This window comes from Anolis sagrei, chromosome X (assembly GCF_037176765.1).
Source record: "Anolis sagrei isolate rAnoSag1 chromosome X, rAnoSag1.mat, whole genome shotgun sequence".
NCBI classification, from domain to species: Eukaryota; Metazoa; Chordata; class Lepidosauria; order Squamata; family Dactyloidae; genus Anolis; species Anolis sagrei.
Window position 1 is genome coordinate 66,472,308 of NC_090034.1, and position 14,781 is coordinate 66,487,088.

Sequence of the window (14,781 nt, forward strand, 5' to 3'; positions counted from 1 at the left end):
GATCTGCATCTACGGATGTGAGAGCGGGACCATAAGGAAGGCTGAGTGAAGGAAGATAGGTGCTTTTGAACTGTGGTGTTGGAGGAAAGTTCTGAGAGTGCCTTGGACCGCGAGAAGATCCAACCAGTCCATACTTCAGGAAATAAAGCCCGACTGCTCATTGGAGGGAAGGATACTAGAGGCAAAGATGAAGTATTTTGGCCACATCATGAGAAGAAAGGAAAGCTTAGAGAAGACAATGATGCTGGGGAAAATGGAAGGAAAGGGGAAGAGGGGCCGACCAAGGGCAAGATGGATGGATGTTATCCTTGAAGTGACTGGCTTGACCTTGAAGGAGCTGGGGGTGGCCATGGCTGACAGGGAGCTCTGGTGTGGGCTGGTCCATGAAGTCACAAAGAGTCGGAAGCGACTGAACGAATAAACAACAATTATTTAATAATAACTAAAATAATTAAATAGCATTATTTAATAACTAAATAGTATTTTTAATAACTAAATGATATTATTGAATAGTAACTACTGATACATATTATTATTTAGCAATAATTAAATACTATTATTTAATAATAAGGGAATAGTATTTAATAATAACTGAATAGCATTATTTATTAATAACTAAATAGTATTATTTAATCATAACTAAATAGTATTATTTAATAGTATTATTTAATCATAACTAAATAATATTATTGAATAGTAACTACAGGTACATATTATTATTTAGCAATAATTAAATACTATTATTTAATAATAAGTAAATGTTATTATTTAATAACATTTTAAATAATAAATAAATAGTGTTATTTAATAATAAGTGAATAGTTTTGTTTAATAACTGAACGAATAAACAACTACTATATATATATATATATATATATATATATATATATATATAGGGACTACCTCAGAGAGTGAAGGGACCGCTGACTGGAAACAGCCAGGAAGGTAATGGCTGCCAACTCTCTGAAGCCTGATCATTTCTAAGGCATGAAGCATATTTTAAAGACTATTTAAAAGGACTGTTTATCCCCTCTGTCCTCTGTAAGAATTCAGAGAGACTGCTGTATATATTGTTGCTCTGTTTAACCTTTTGAACTAGAAGTTACTGTTACTTGTTAGACAAATCTAAGTGACACATTATTATACTGCAGAGTATATTTTGGTTCAGAAACTTTGGTATAGCTTCTGTTTATTTTACATTTGTATAGAGACTCGTCAGCTATACAAAGCCTATATGTAGCATATATATATTGCTGCAAAATGCCACACACACACAAATAATATGTGTGTGTGTGTATATGTGTGTGTGTGTGTAATTTTAATCCCACTTTCCACCCAATATAGGGACTCCAAGCCCTTCCACACAGCCATATAACCCAGAATATCAAGTCGGATAATCCACAGTCTCCTTTGAACTGGATTATCTGAGTCCACACTGCCATATAATCCAGTTCAATGTGGATTTTATATTGCTGTGTGGAAGGGGCCTCAAGGCAGCTATACAGGAGCTATTTACTAACACACACACACACACACACACACAATACGATATACTCTTAAATAGCTCCTGTATAGCTGCCTTGAGGCCCCTTCCACACAGCTATATAAAATTCACATTGAACTGGATTATATAGCAGTGTGGATTATATGGCAGTGTACACACACACATATAGCTGCAAAATGGGGTATGTCAGTTGGGGTATGTCAATACAGGCAGTCCCGAAGTTACAAACAGGATAGGTTCTGTAGATTTGTTCTTAACTTGAATTTGTTTGTAAGTTGGAACAGATACATTTTTAAAGTGAAACTCCAGCCATCCATATGTATGTATGGATGTGTGTGTGTGAGAGAGAGTATATATATATATATATATAGAGAGAGAGAGAGAGAGAGAGAGAGAGAGCTTTCAGTAGGGGTTTCCTTTTGCCCCTGTTCAGAAGATCTCAGTTCACTTTGTGTCCCTGTGAGAATAGGATTTTCAAGAATTTGGCTTCTTGTGGAAAGAAGAATTGGTGCTAAAGCTTCAGCTGAGACCCCTTTTCCCCATGAAAATAACTCTTCCAGGAGTGGGCTTTCCTTCCTTCCTTAGATTTCTCTCACTTATTGTTATCTCAGCCCTGTTCTTAAATTGAGTCATTTTTAAAACCTGGATGTTTGACTCTGGAACTGCCTGTACTTTGAACATCAGTTCAGCTGACATCCCCTTTGGCCATTGAGAATAAAGACTTCTGCTTTTGCTTTATACCCATTGGTGTCCTGATCTGGCTTTCTGAAGTAGCTGAGGCATGCCATGCTTCCGAGCCCATGGTTAAACGGAGCTGAAATCACATATGGACAGCCTTCCAGATTATCACTCTTTGGTCTTCCACAGCTGCCCACTTTGGGTCTAGCAGTCATGATTTCTCATCTTAGCCTTCTTCGCAGGGTGTGAGCCCAGAATGGGAAAGGGATAGACTCTGTGCAGTGTTTCCCAACCTGGGGGTTGTGACTCCTGGGGGAGGGGTCATGAGGGAGTGTCAGAGAGGTTGCCAAAGACCATCAGAGAACACAGTATTTTCTGTTGGTCATGGTGGTTCTGTGTGGGAAGTTTGGCCCAATTCTATCATTGGTGTGGTTCAGAATGCTGTTTGATTGTAGGTGAACTATAAAACCCAGCAACTATAACTCCCAAATGTCAAGATCTACTTCCCCCAAACTCCACCAGTGTTCACATATATGGGCATATTGAGTTTTCGTGCCAGGTTTGGTCCAGATCCATCACTGAGTCCACAGTGCTCTCTGGATGTAGGTGAACTACAACTCCAAAACTCAAGGTCAATGCCCATCAAACCCTTCCAGTATTTTCTGTTGGTCATGGGAGTTCTATGTGCCAAGTTTGGTTCAGTTCCATCGCTGGTGGTGTTCAGAATGCTCTTTGATTGTCAGTGAACTATAAATCCCAGCAACTACAACTCCCAAATGACAAAATCAATCGTCCCCACCAAAACCCAACAGAATTCAAATTTGGGCATATCGAATATTTGTGCCAAATTTGGTCCAGTGAATGAAAACACATACTGCGTATCAGATATTTACATTATGATTCATAACAGTTATGAAGTAGCAACCAAACCAAAATAATTGTATGGTCGGGGGTCACCACAACATATGGAATTGTGTTAAGGGGTCGCAGCTTTAGGAAGGTTGAGAAACACTGCCTTAGTGAAAGGGTGAAATTTAAAAGCCAGCAAGCAAAAGAATCACCAGATTCATCTTTGAAGTACGTTTATTTTCTTTCTTTTTCAGAAACAAGAAAACCCACAATGTCACAACTCAACGAACAACACAACAATGAGAAAATGAAGGGCAAACAATTCCCATTAGTAGTCCTCATTAACTGAAGATCAGATCGAAAGAACAGATCCTTTTTGAGATGTGCAGAGTTTAAACAATGGAAGCAAAATAGTGAAAACAGCCTCAAAGCAAAAATAAATGTATTGGACTACAATATCCATTCTGCCAGGCAGTGGGATCACGGGAGTTGTAGTCCAACTCTGAGAAATCATATGATATGGGGAAGGCTATAGGCAAGATGTTAGGGATAAACTCAACAGAGACTCGGAAATATGCAGTATTGTTGACAACTTGAAAAGGACATAGCATTACAAAGCAAAATGGAGATGTGCTCTCAAGACCACCCAAATCCATTAGGAAAATGGAATCACCCCAAAACTTACTAAGACAATTTTAGTGTGATGCCACCAAATTGTATTTCCTTCCTAGCCACCCTCTTATAACAAAGCATAAAGGAATATATGTGTTGTTTTTCTTGGTCTGGATCTCCAGTCCTTCCAGAAGTTCATGACTACAGCTTCTATCAACCCCAACCAGCAAGGCTAGTCATCAGAGGCAATGGGGGCTGTGGTCCAAAAAACCTCCTAAACTAATCCCATCTATCATATTATTTGTAGCTAAAGGCAGATGTAATATTTTTCCTTCTAAATGTTTCCTAAACTCTTCTCTTCTAGGTGTTTTGGACTTCAGCTCCCAGAATCCCTGTACCTTGGCCAAAGCCATGGAGACTTCTGTGAGGTGAAGTCCCAAACACCTGGAGGACAAGAGTTTGGGAATCATTGGTCCAAAGGAAAGATGTGGAAATATTCTCCTAAATAACGACTGAAAATGCATGAAAAAATTATCAGGATTTAGCAAGAATCTACTATCCTAGACATAGATCTTTTGCATGAATTCTCTATGGATTTTCCAATCCTGGGTATCCATTTTCTCATATCCTTTCTTCCAAGGAAATCAGTCCTTGCAAATGCAAAAAGTTACATCAAGCCACATCAGGACTTTCTTGGCCACTAGATGGAAATACTAAGCACTATTTCCCTCTCAGTGTAAAAACAGCAAGTGTAGTAACTTCCACAAAATGGACACGATATTACTTTAATTGTCATTGGAATCCTGGGATCTCTAGTTTAGGGAAGTACTTACGATCCCGCTACTGGATGTCTGTCATGGATTTCTCAGATCTATGGCTTCTGAGATTCCTTTAGAAGGAATTGAATCGGAATGCTTTGAGAAACAGAGTTCAGTCAACAGCTATCGATCAGAAAATTCTAAGTACCTCCCCAAGCTACAAATCCTCTGATTCTGTAAGATGGAACCATGAAAATGAGATGAAATGAGAGGCTGGTTTAACTGTGTCAATGGAGTTAAGTGGCCATATGAGGGAAAACGAGGGAGACCAGGCCAATGAGGCCGAGGGTGACCATGAGTGGCCAGGTCATGTCGGAACCCACCAGCGGAGCAGCGTGGCTCCTCTTGCGGGACACGGTGAAGGCCTTTGCTGTCCCTTCCTTCTCTTTCAAGTGGGACCACAAGAACTTCAGCTTTGTGGGAGGGAAGAACTTGGCCCCAAACAGGTTGCATTTGGGTAGAAAGAAGTGGGGCAGCTGAGCTGTGGCCACTTCGTGAAGGAAGTTGGCTAACACCCGCTCAAAGCACGAAGTCACATCGCCAGGCTGCCAGTCGGTGTCAGCCTTCCATTCCCAAAGCAAGTGCAGGAAGGAGGTCCGGGCGTGATAGCAGCTCAGGTGGGCCAGCATCTGAGGGTACTCCGCCTTGAGAGCAGCCACCAGGTCCTCCAGCATCTTCAGACATTCCCTCCTGGAACACAAGTCCTTCAACTGATGCCAGCATCCCAGATAAACTTAACTCTATCCAGCTATCTATCTGTTTGGCATAGTCATGTAGACCTTGGAAGAGTTTATCAGAAATATTAAATATTAACTAGATATTTTTAATTACAAAAATTTGAGTTAAGCACTGAAAGGGTTAAATGGATGCAAAGACTTGGCAAAAACTGCAGTTCAATATAAGCAGGTGTGCCTGTAGCTTAGCAGACCTCCGTCTATGAGAGGCCTTGATGTGTGAAGGCCGCAGTGTTAGTTCACCCCCAGTCTGTGAGAGGTCTTTGTGGGAGAAAGGCCTCAGTGTGTTAGTAGTCCTAAGTGTGTGGAGGCCTCATTGTTAGTTCACCTCAGTCTGAGAGAATCAGCAGTCTGAGAGAGCCCTCAGTGTGAGAAGGCCTCAGTGGGAGAAAGGCCTCAGTGTTAGCTCATCTCAGTGGGAGAAATGCCTCAGTGTGAGAGAATGCCTCAGTGTTAGAGGAAGGCCTGGTGTGAGAAGCTTTGGTGAGAGGAAGCTCCTGGTTGAAGCCACCGTGAGTGAAGGCTGCTGTGTGTATGAAGCTACTGTGTGAAGTTCCTGTGTAACTTCAGTGTGAGAAGAGGCTCTGTGAGAGCAAAGCTGTTTATCTGCATGAGAAAAAAACCCAGCGTGGAAACTGAGAAGGAAGTATAAAGAACTTTATTTGTGTCATGGAAACCTTGTTCTTATACTATTGTGCTATAAAGTCACCTCCAGATTGGACTACGGTCATGCACTCTACGTGGGGCTACCCTTAAAAACGGCCTGGAAATTCCAACTGGTTCAACAAGCGGTGGCCAGGTTGCTAACTGGAGCTCCTTATAGGGAGCGGTCAACCCTCCTGTTTAAGGAGCTCCATTGGCTGCCGTTCATTTACTGGTCCCAATTCAAGGTGCAGGTGCTTACCTACAAAGCCCTAAACGATTTGGGACCCACCTACCTGCATGACCGCATCTCTGTGTATGAACCCACACGATCTCTTCGATCATCTGGAGAGGCCCTACTCACGCTCCCGCCACCATCACAAGCGCGATTGGTGGGGACAAGGGAGAGAGCCTTCTCGGTGGTGGCCCCTCGACTCTGGAACTCACTCCCCAGGGATATTAGGCAGGCCCCAACTCTGGCAGTCTTTAGGAGGAGCCTATATACCTATATACCAGGGGTCATGTAAAAATTTCTCAGGCAGTTGCGAGTTAAAAATGTTTAAGATGCCCTGGTCTAAAGGGTGTGAAATATAAGGAAAGGAGATGAGAGAATGAGACTTTTCAAAATACCTACCGGCAGCAGTCCTCCTTGTGGTACTTACGACAGGCTTGGGAGCTGCTGTGCTGGTTCAGGATCTCTTTCTCCAAGTGCGAGAAAGAAATCATCCAGGTCTCTGAAAGACACAGTTAAACACAGCCAATAACATTGGCCAAAGGATCCACCAAGCCTCAGCACTGCTTTAAGTCCAACCCACTCAAAGAACAGGCAGGGTTTATGCCAAGCATCGGTATTTTACAGAACTTCAGAGCTACAAAGACAAAGTGTGTATGAGCAATATCTAATACATACGCGACAATCCTTATTTAATACTAGTTGTACCCGCCACACATTGCTGTGGCCAACCATCCCTCCCTCTTTCTCTTCTTCTTTCTTTCTCTCCTTCCTTCCCTTTTTTTCTTTCCTTCTCTCTTTTATTCCTTCTCTTCCCTTCCTTTTCCCCTTTTCTTTCCCTTCCTCTTTCTCCACATTCTTACTTCTCTACCTATTCTTGGACTGCAACTCCCAGCAGTCCTCCTGAGCTAGCCATCTACCTACCTACCTATCTCTAAACTATCTATCTTATCTATCTTTTTTTTCCAGGGGAGTCGTTTTTGTGCATGCGCTGTAGCATCTTTTTGCTCTTTTTTGGCTTTTTAAGTCCCTTCCGCTGTGTTTTTCAGTGTTTTTATAAGCGACTAGCTGTCCCCTGCCACGCGTTGCTGTGGCCCAGAAAGTGCTGGTTTCCAATATATGTAATGTCTTTATGTTTGTGGGTAAACAGTATTTCTTGATGTTTCTTTGACAGTGTTGAAGTCCATCTTTAGGAGTCCCTTTCAAATCTATAATACTTTATCTGTGTGTGTGTGTGAATCATATCTATCTATCTATATCTATGGCTGGATGACTCTCTGTCAGGAGGGCTTTGATTACGTTTTTTTGCCCTGGTGAAGGGAGTTGGACTGGATGGCCTTAAGTATTTTCTGTTGGTCATGGGGGTTTAGTGTGGGAAGTTTGCCCCAGTTCTGTCATTCGTGGGGTTCATTCAGAATGGTCTTTGATTGTAGGTGAACTATAAATTCCAGTAACTACAACTCCCAAATGCCAAGGTCTATTTCCATCTGTGTTCATATTTGGGCATATGGAATATTCATGCCAAGTTTGGTTCAGATCCATCATTGTTTGAGTCCACAGTGATCTCTTGATGTAGGTGAACTACAACTCCAAAACCAAAGGACACTGCCCACCAAACCCTTCTAGTGCTGTCTGTTGGTCATGGGAGTTCTGTGTGCCAAGTTTGGTTCAATTCCATCGTTGGTGGAGTTCAGAATGCTCTTTGATTGTAGGTGAACTATGAATCCCAGAAACTACAACTCCCAAATGACAAAATCATAATTTTTTGAGTGATCGTCACTCCTTGTGTTGTGAGATGTTTTGTTGCCAAATTTGGTGTGATTTCGTTCATTGGTTCTTTTGTTTTTAAGGTATTCATTATGCACAGAGCATTTATATATATGTAGATCAGGGGTCCTCAAACTAAGGCCTGAGGGCCGGATACGGCCCTCCAAGGCCATTTACCCGGCCCTTGGTCAGGGTCAACCTGTCTGAAATGCCTTGAAAGCATACAACAACAACAATCCTAGCTCATCACTCAAAAGCAGGTCCACACTTCCCATTAAAATTCTAATAAGTTTATATTTATTAAAATTGTTCTTCATTTTAATTATTGTATTGTTTTAAAGTGTTTTTTTGCACTACAAATGAGATATGTGCAGTGTGCATAGGAATTCATTCTTTTTTTTCAAATTATAATCTGGTCCCCCAACAGTTTGAGGGATTGTGACCTGGCTCTCTGTTTAAAAAGTTTGATGACCCTTGATATAGATGATTATTCATTGGTCTGATAGGTGTATTGTGTCCAAGTTTGGTGTCAGTTCGTCCAGTGGTTTTTGAGTTATGTTAATCCTACAAACAAACATTATTTATTTATTTATTTAAAACTTTTATATCCCGATCTTCTCTACCTCCATAGAGGGACTCAGACCAGCTGACAGTAAAGATTCAATGCTAACACTAAAATCTAAAATATCATACATCAACATTAAAATTAACCAATACATATAGGATAAATTGCATAACAGCTGTTCGCCAAGATAAAATCATGTCAACTCAGTCCATATATTCAGTCCCTATATTGTGGTCAGTAACTTTGGTCGATTGCCAGTCTCAGACATCATTCTGCAAAAGCGTTGTTCCACAGCCAAGTTTTCACTAGCTTCCTAAAGGTCAGGACGGATGGGGCAGATCTAATTTCATTCGGGAGGAAATTCCATAGCCGAGGAGCCACCACAGAAAAAGCCCTGTCTCTCGTTCCCACCAGATGCACCTGCGAAGGTGGTGGGATCGAGAGCAGATGATCTTAATACTCTTGATGGTTCATAGGGGAGAATACTTTCGGACAGGTAAACTGGGCCGGAACCGTATAGGGTTTTGTAGGTTTATATAAGACTTGAACAGACTGTGGGCAGAGTTTGATGGTTGTTTACGAGGATGTTCTTAGGGTCTGGCACTTAGCTTTACATCAAATGGAGTGGCCCTGGGCACATGATGCTGCAGTTACAGCATTTCTAGCATAGGACAAACACATAACATATAGCATAGTTCAGTAAAATAATACAGGCAATGTGTTCCTGAACTGGTGCCAGGCTATTGGCTTCCAGCCTCTGAAGAGTTTCCAGAAAAGGAATGAAGGAAGGGATAGATAGTTGCCAAGTGGCAATAATAATAATGATAATAATAATAATAATAATAATAATAATAATAATAATCTTTATTTATACCCCGCCACCATCTCCCCAAAGGGGACTCGGGGCAGCTTACATGAGGCCAAGCCCGATAATACAATTGCAATAAAATAAATACAAAACGGCCAAAATAACATCGCAATAAAATAATTGAAACATAAGAATAAAATAAAACAGTGCCAAATACAGGGGAAAAAATAAACAGTGGGTGGGCCAAATGTACAACATAAAATGATAGCAATGAGAGATAGCAATGAAAAGGATATATTTGTAAGGGAGGAGCTTGTAGGGGGCGGAACAGTGGAGTCAAGCCTAAAACGGGGGGAATGCAATATGAAGACAACCTTGTGGGAGAAAAAAAATGGGAAAGAAATATATGGTCACTCTCCAAAAGTGGTGCATGTTCCTGGAACACCAAGAAAAAGTCATTGCTGCCTTCCATATCATGCTGACATTATTATTATTATTATTATTATTATTATTATTATTATTATTATCATTGCACTGTGCAGGTGGAGAAGATCTCTCTGCGGTACAGTGGCTCAGATGAGCTGGGTTACCTTTGTTGTGCCTTCCAGGAGATTGTCTGGCCACGAAATAAAAGACCCTCATGAGAGGCAGCATTTCACTATCCTCCAGGATATCCTTTGCTTTCTTCAAGCAGGGCCATTGGCAGGCCATCTCTAGGGCAGGGATGAGGCTGACTGACATGAACTTGGCCCCATGGGGATCCAGCATCAGGAGGCACACTGCTGGACAGTTGGACTTCTTCTTCTCCAGCTTCACCTGCCAACCAGGAAGGGGCACTGAAAGACCAAAGGGAACAGTATTAACCTGCTTAATCCCTCTATTTAAGTCAAAGTATGTATACTATGTATGTATGCATATATCAGTGTTTCTCAACCTTTGGGCCATGGCCCACTGGTAGGACATGAGACCTAAAATAATGTCCATGGTTCTATATTATTAAATATGGTTTTATGTGGGCTAGCAGCTGGTGACTACTGGATGACATATGTTCTGTATCAGAAACTAGAGCTGATGTGGTCAATCCAATGCCATTTTCCGAATCAGCACCCCAAATAACCAAACCGAATCTAAAGTTGACCAAACACTGAAACGTAACCCTTTCGGTACTAATGTTGGAGAGTGGTCCCTGGTCAAAGTGGTCCCTAGTCAAGTGGTCCCTGGTCAAAGTGGTCCCTAGTCAAGTGGTCCCTGGTCAAAAAAAGTTGGGAACCATTGGTATATATGTATGTCTCTTTGTTTGTCAGTACCACAAAGTCTCCCCCATGATTTGATGGAACTGGACCAAACTTGGCACACAGATTCTTCATTATACTAAAAAAGGTAAAGGTTGTCTCCTGACATTAAGTCCAGTCATGTCTGACTCTGGGGTGTGGTGCTCATCTCCATTTCTAAGCTGAAGAGCAAGCGTTGTCCGTAGACACCTCCAAGGTCATGTGGCCGGCATGATTGCATGGAGCGCTGTTACCTTCCCGCCGGAGCGGTACCTATTGATCTACTCACATTTGCATGTTTTCGAACTGCTAGGTTGGCAGAAGCTAGGGCTGACAGCGGAAGCTCATGCCGCTCCCCGGAATCGAACCTGCAACCTTTCGATCAACAAGCTTAGCAGCTCAGTGCTTTAACCCACTGCGCCACCGGGGGCTCCTCTTCATTATACTATTATAATGTAATACAATATAATACTAATAATAATATGATATTATAATTATATATTTATATTGCATGTAATATTACTAACAATATTATAATGTAATGGTATAATAAAATATAGAAATATATAATACTGATATTGTACTATGCTAATAATATAATATATTGTAGGTATATATATCTTGTAAGCCGCTCTGAGTCCCCTTCGGGGTGAGAAGGGTGGCATATAAATGTCATAAATAAATAAATAATAATAAATTTTCCAACATGAAATAACTGAGGGGTTTGAACTGAGAACCACCTATTTCAGGCCCAGAACAGAGGGAATCTTAGGTGAAGGATTGGCTGTTGCTAGGTGAAGTGTCCCTCTGTGATGTCACTGTGAAGGCAAGGGAGGAAAGTGGCTTGGCTGCTGCTAGGTGACGTGTGTGTATAAGGGAGGGAAGGATGGAAGGAAGAAAAAGGAGTTAAAGCAAGGGAGGGAAAGGAGGAAAGGAAAAGGAATGAGGGGAAGGAAGGAAGGAAGGAAGGAGGGAGGGAAGGAAGGGAGGAAAGGAGAAAGCGAGAGAGAGAAGGGAAAGAGGAAAGGAGAAGGAGGTGAGACAAGGGAAGGAGAAGAAAGAAAAAGGAAGGAAGTGAAAGGAAAGTTATGAGTGGAGGGGAGGGAAGAGAAAGAAAGGAAGAGAAAGGAAAGGAGGAAAGGAAGGGAGGGAGGAAAGAGAGAAAAAGAAGAGAAGAGAAAGAAAGGAAGCTCTCACCTGAATAAAATGTTTTCAGAAACTGGTCCACCTGCTTCCAGAATTCCTCCATGACGTTCCTTGGGGATATGGTCCTCCCGTCTTCCAGAAGAAGGGCCACTGGGAAGCTGCGGGACTTCTTCAGGAAAGTCAGGGTGTAAAAGAGGCCGTTGTACCCCTCCACCTCGATGTACTGAACGCACTCCGGAAGGGAAATACTCAGCATCACCTCAAACTCGCCTGGGTGGAGGATCTGAAGGCAAACCAATAACACAGATGCAGGGGAAATGAGGGAGGGGATGATGGGGGTGGAGATGCAACCAATCAGAGACCTTTGGACTAAGGTCCCATAATCGTTCAACCAGTGTGCCTAAAGGTCCATACTCTCTAATTATCCCAATTGGTAATGATTAATCCTCTGCCATCCCAGTTTTTGAGCTCCTATAAAAATGTTTCATCCCGCTTCATCCTCAGCTTGCTGCAAATTGAGTTTACTCTGTTAACTCAGCAAGGCATAGAGTCAGGCAAAAGCAAACTGCTGCAACTCTTCTAGTTTGTGTGTTTTTCTCTTTTAACAACCTTCCCTATTTTGACCACACTCTGATGGTGCCTGGCCAAGTAAATACTGATTTTCATCTGTGAAATGTTGCAGAATAGGGTGACCATTACGGTGGGGGGATTTTGGAACCTGTGGGACATCAGATTGGGAAGACACACTGCTCAACCACCATGGATATCTTTCTACAGATTCATCAACCGACTTGTTACCTTCTCATACTCATATCTGCTTCCAGGGACTGGTTCTTCAATATTGCTGAAGTAAGGTCTGTCTGGGCACTCGTGCAAATAAGTTAAAAGCTGACCCAGGAAGCTTTCAAGAACATCGACTGTGTCTAATCGATTTGATGGCGGATTTGAGTACAGCGACATGGCCTCCTTTTTGACTTGTGTGTTGCTCTCCATCGGCCAGATTTGGTGGTCTCCGCTTCCTCCTGCCATTGATGCTGCTGCGGATGCCTTTGCTACTTCACACACATTTGTAGAGGTGGAGAATAAAGACTCCTTCTCATCACCTGCAGGAAGAAAAGCCATTTTGGAAGCATGGCAGCGTTTGTTTCAAGCACAATTGCACCCTCCATGAAAAGGGGTTCTCTTTTCCCTTTGAAAGTCAATAAAACCCCGCAATTCTTTACACAACTTTACACAACAAAAGATTCCCTCCACTCCCAAGCTGAGTGCAATTTGCAGCAACTGCAATGAACTAGGATGGCAGGGATGAAGAGGAGGAGAGAGAGATGAAATCGAGCATGTCCGATAAGAGATGGTAACTTATAGTTCTGCAAAGGGCAAGGGCACCAGACTGCACAATAGGGGTTAAGTCTTGGTCAATTTGCCAAGACACTAACAACAGCAAGGACCCCAGGAGGTTTTCAGGGAACAGATTGGTCCCTGGGCTCCAGCCCTTGGAAAGAGTTACAGTTTTCCAAGGGCCAAGGACAAGTCTCAGTCCTGGCGCTGCAGGAATCCATTTCTTGGCTCAGTGGAAATCACCCAGCTCCTTTTGTGACTGTTGGACTTTCTTCAATTCTTTTTGGCTCTAAAGAACTCATTTTCGCGTCTGAACTTCCCCAGTATGAACTATGGACACATGTTTTATTAAAGTTATTATTTCAATCAATTTCTCTGGCGGGCAGGGGGTGGGAAGGGATGCCTGATATGAATTCCTTTAGATTCTTATATTTCCCCATGTATTTTCCCTTATTTTTGCCTTGGCACCCAACCCATCGCCCCTTCCCCTCCCTCTTAGGGAAACTCATCAAAGAAGCTACCAGCTGTGCGGAAAGGACAATTAGCAATCACAAAGGACTCTTATCATAACTTGTGCATGGAAACATAAAATTGGAAACCTTAAGTTGAGCCTCGGAGTTGGTCCACTCAATGAAAGGGTTTCGCTTGGCACCTTTGATCACATCACCCTGGGGGGCAGAAAGACCCTGGGAAGGCCTTTTGAATCCCACTACCCAGAGTGGGAGCCCTGACAATTCGGCTACTCGCTGTGAAGCTTTTGCTCGGTTCTTTGCAGACAAAGTCGCTTTGATCCGTTCTGGTCTGGATACCATGTTAAAGGCAGTCTCTGAGGATGTAACACGAGCACCTGCTTGTCCAGTTTTGATGGATTCATTTCAATTGGTGAAACCCGAGGATGTGGACAAGATACTTGGAGGAATGAGGCCTACCACATGCATCCTAGACCCCTGCCCATCCTGGCTTCTAAAAGAGGCCAGAGGGGGACTGGCTGAGTGGATTACGGTGGTGGTTAATGCCTCCCTTCGGGAAGGCAAGATTCCAGTGAGCTTAAAACAAGCTATAATAAAACCGCTGTTGAAAAAACCATCACTGGACCCCACTAAATTCGACAACTATCGGCCAGTTTCCAATCTCCCCTTTTTGGGCAAAGTCCTGGAACGTGTGGTGGCCTCACAACTCCAGGTATTCTTGGACGACACGGATTATCTGGATTCGGCACAGTCTGGTTTCAGGCCGGGACATGGAACTGAGACAGTCTTGGTCACCTTAGTGGATGATCTGCGCCGGGAGCTCGACAGGGGGGAGTGTGTCCCTATTGGTGCTGCTGGACCTCTCAGCGGCCTTCGATACCGTCGACCACGGTATCCTTCTGGGACGCCTCGCGGGAATGGGTCTTGGAGGTACTGTTTTGCAGTGGCTCCGGTCATTCCTGGAGGGTCGGTCTCAGAAGGTGTTATTGGGAGACACCTGTTCAACCCCACAACCTTTGTCTTGTGGGGTTCAATACTGTCTCCCATGCTGTTTAACATCTACATGAAGCCGCTGGGAGAGATCATCCGGAGTTTCGGAGTACGGTGTCATCTCTACGCGGATGATGTCCAACTCTGTCACTCCTTTCCACCTGCTACTAAGGAGGCTGTCGAGGTCCTGAAACGGTGCTTGGCCGCTGTGACGGTCTGGATAAGGGCGAACAAATTGAAACTGAATCCAGACAAGACAGAGGTACTCCTGGTCAGTCGCAAGGCCGAACAGGGTATAGGGTTACAACCTGTGCTGGATGGAGTCGCACTCCCCCTGAAGACACAGGTTCGCAGCTT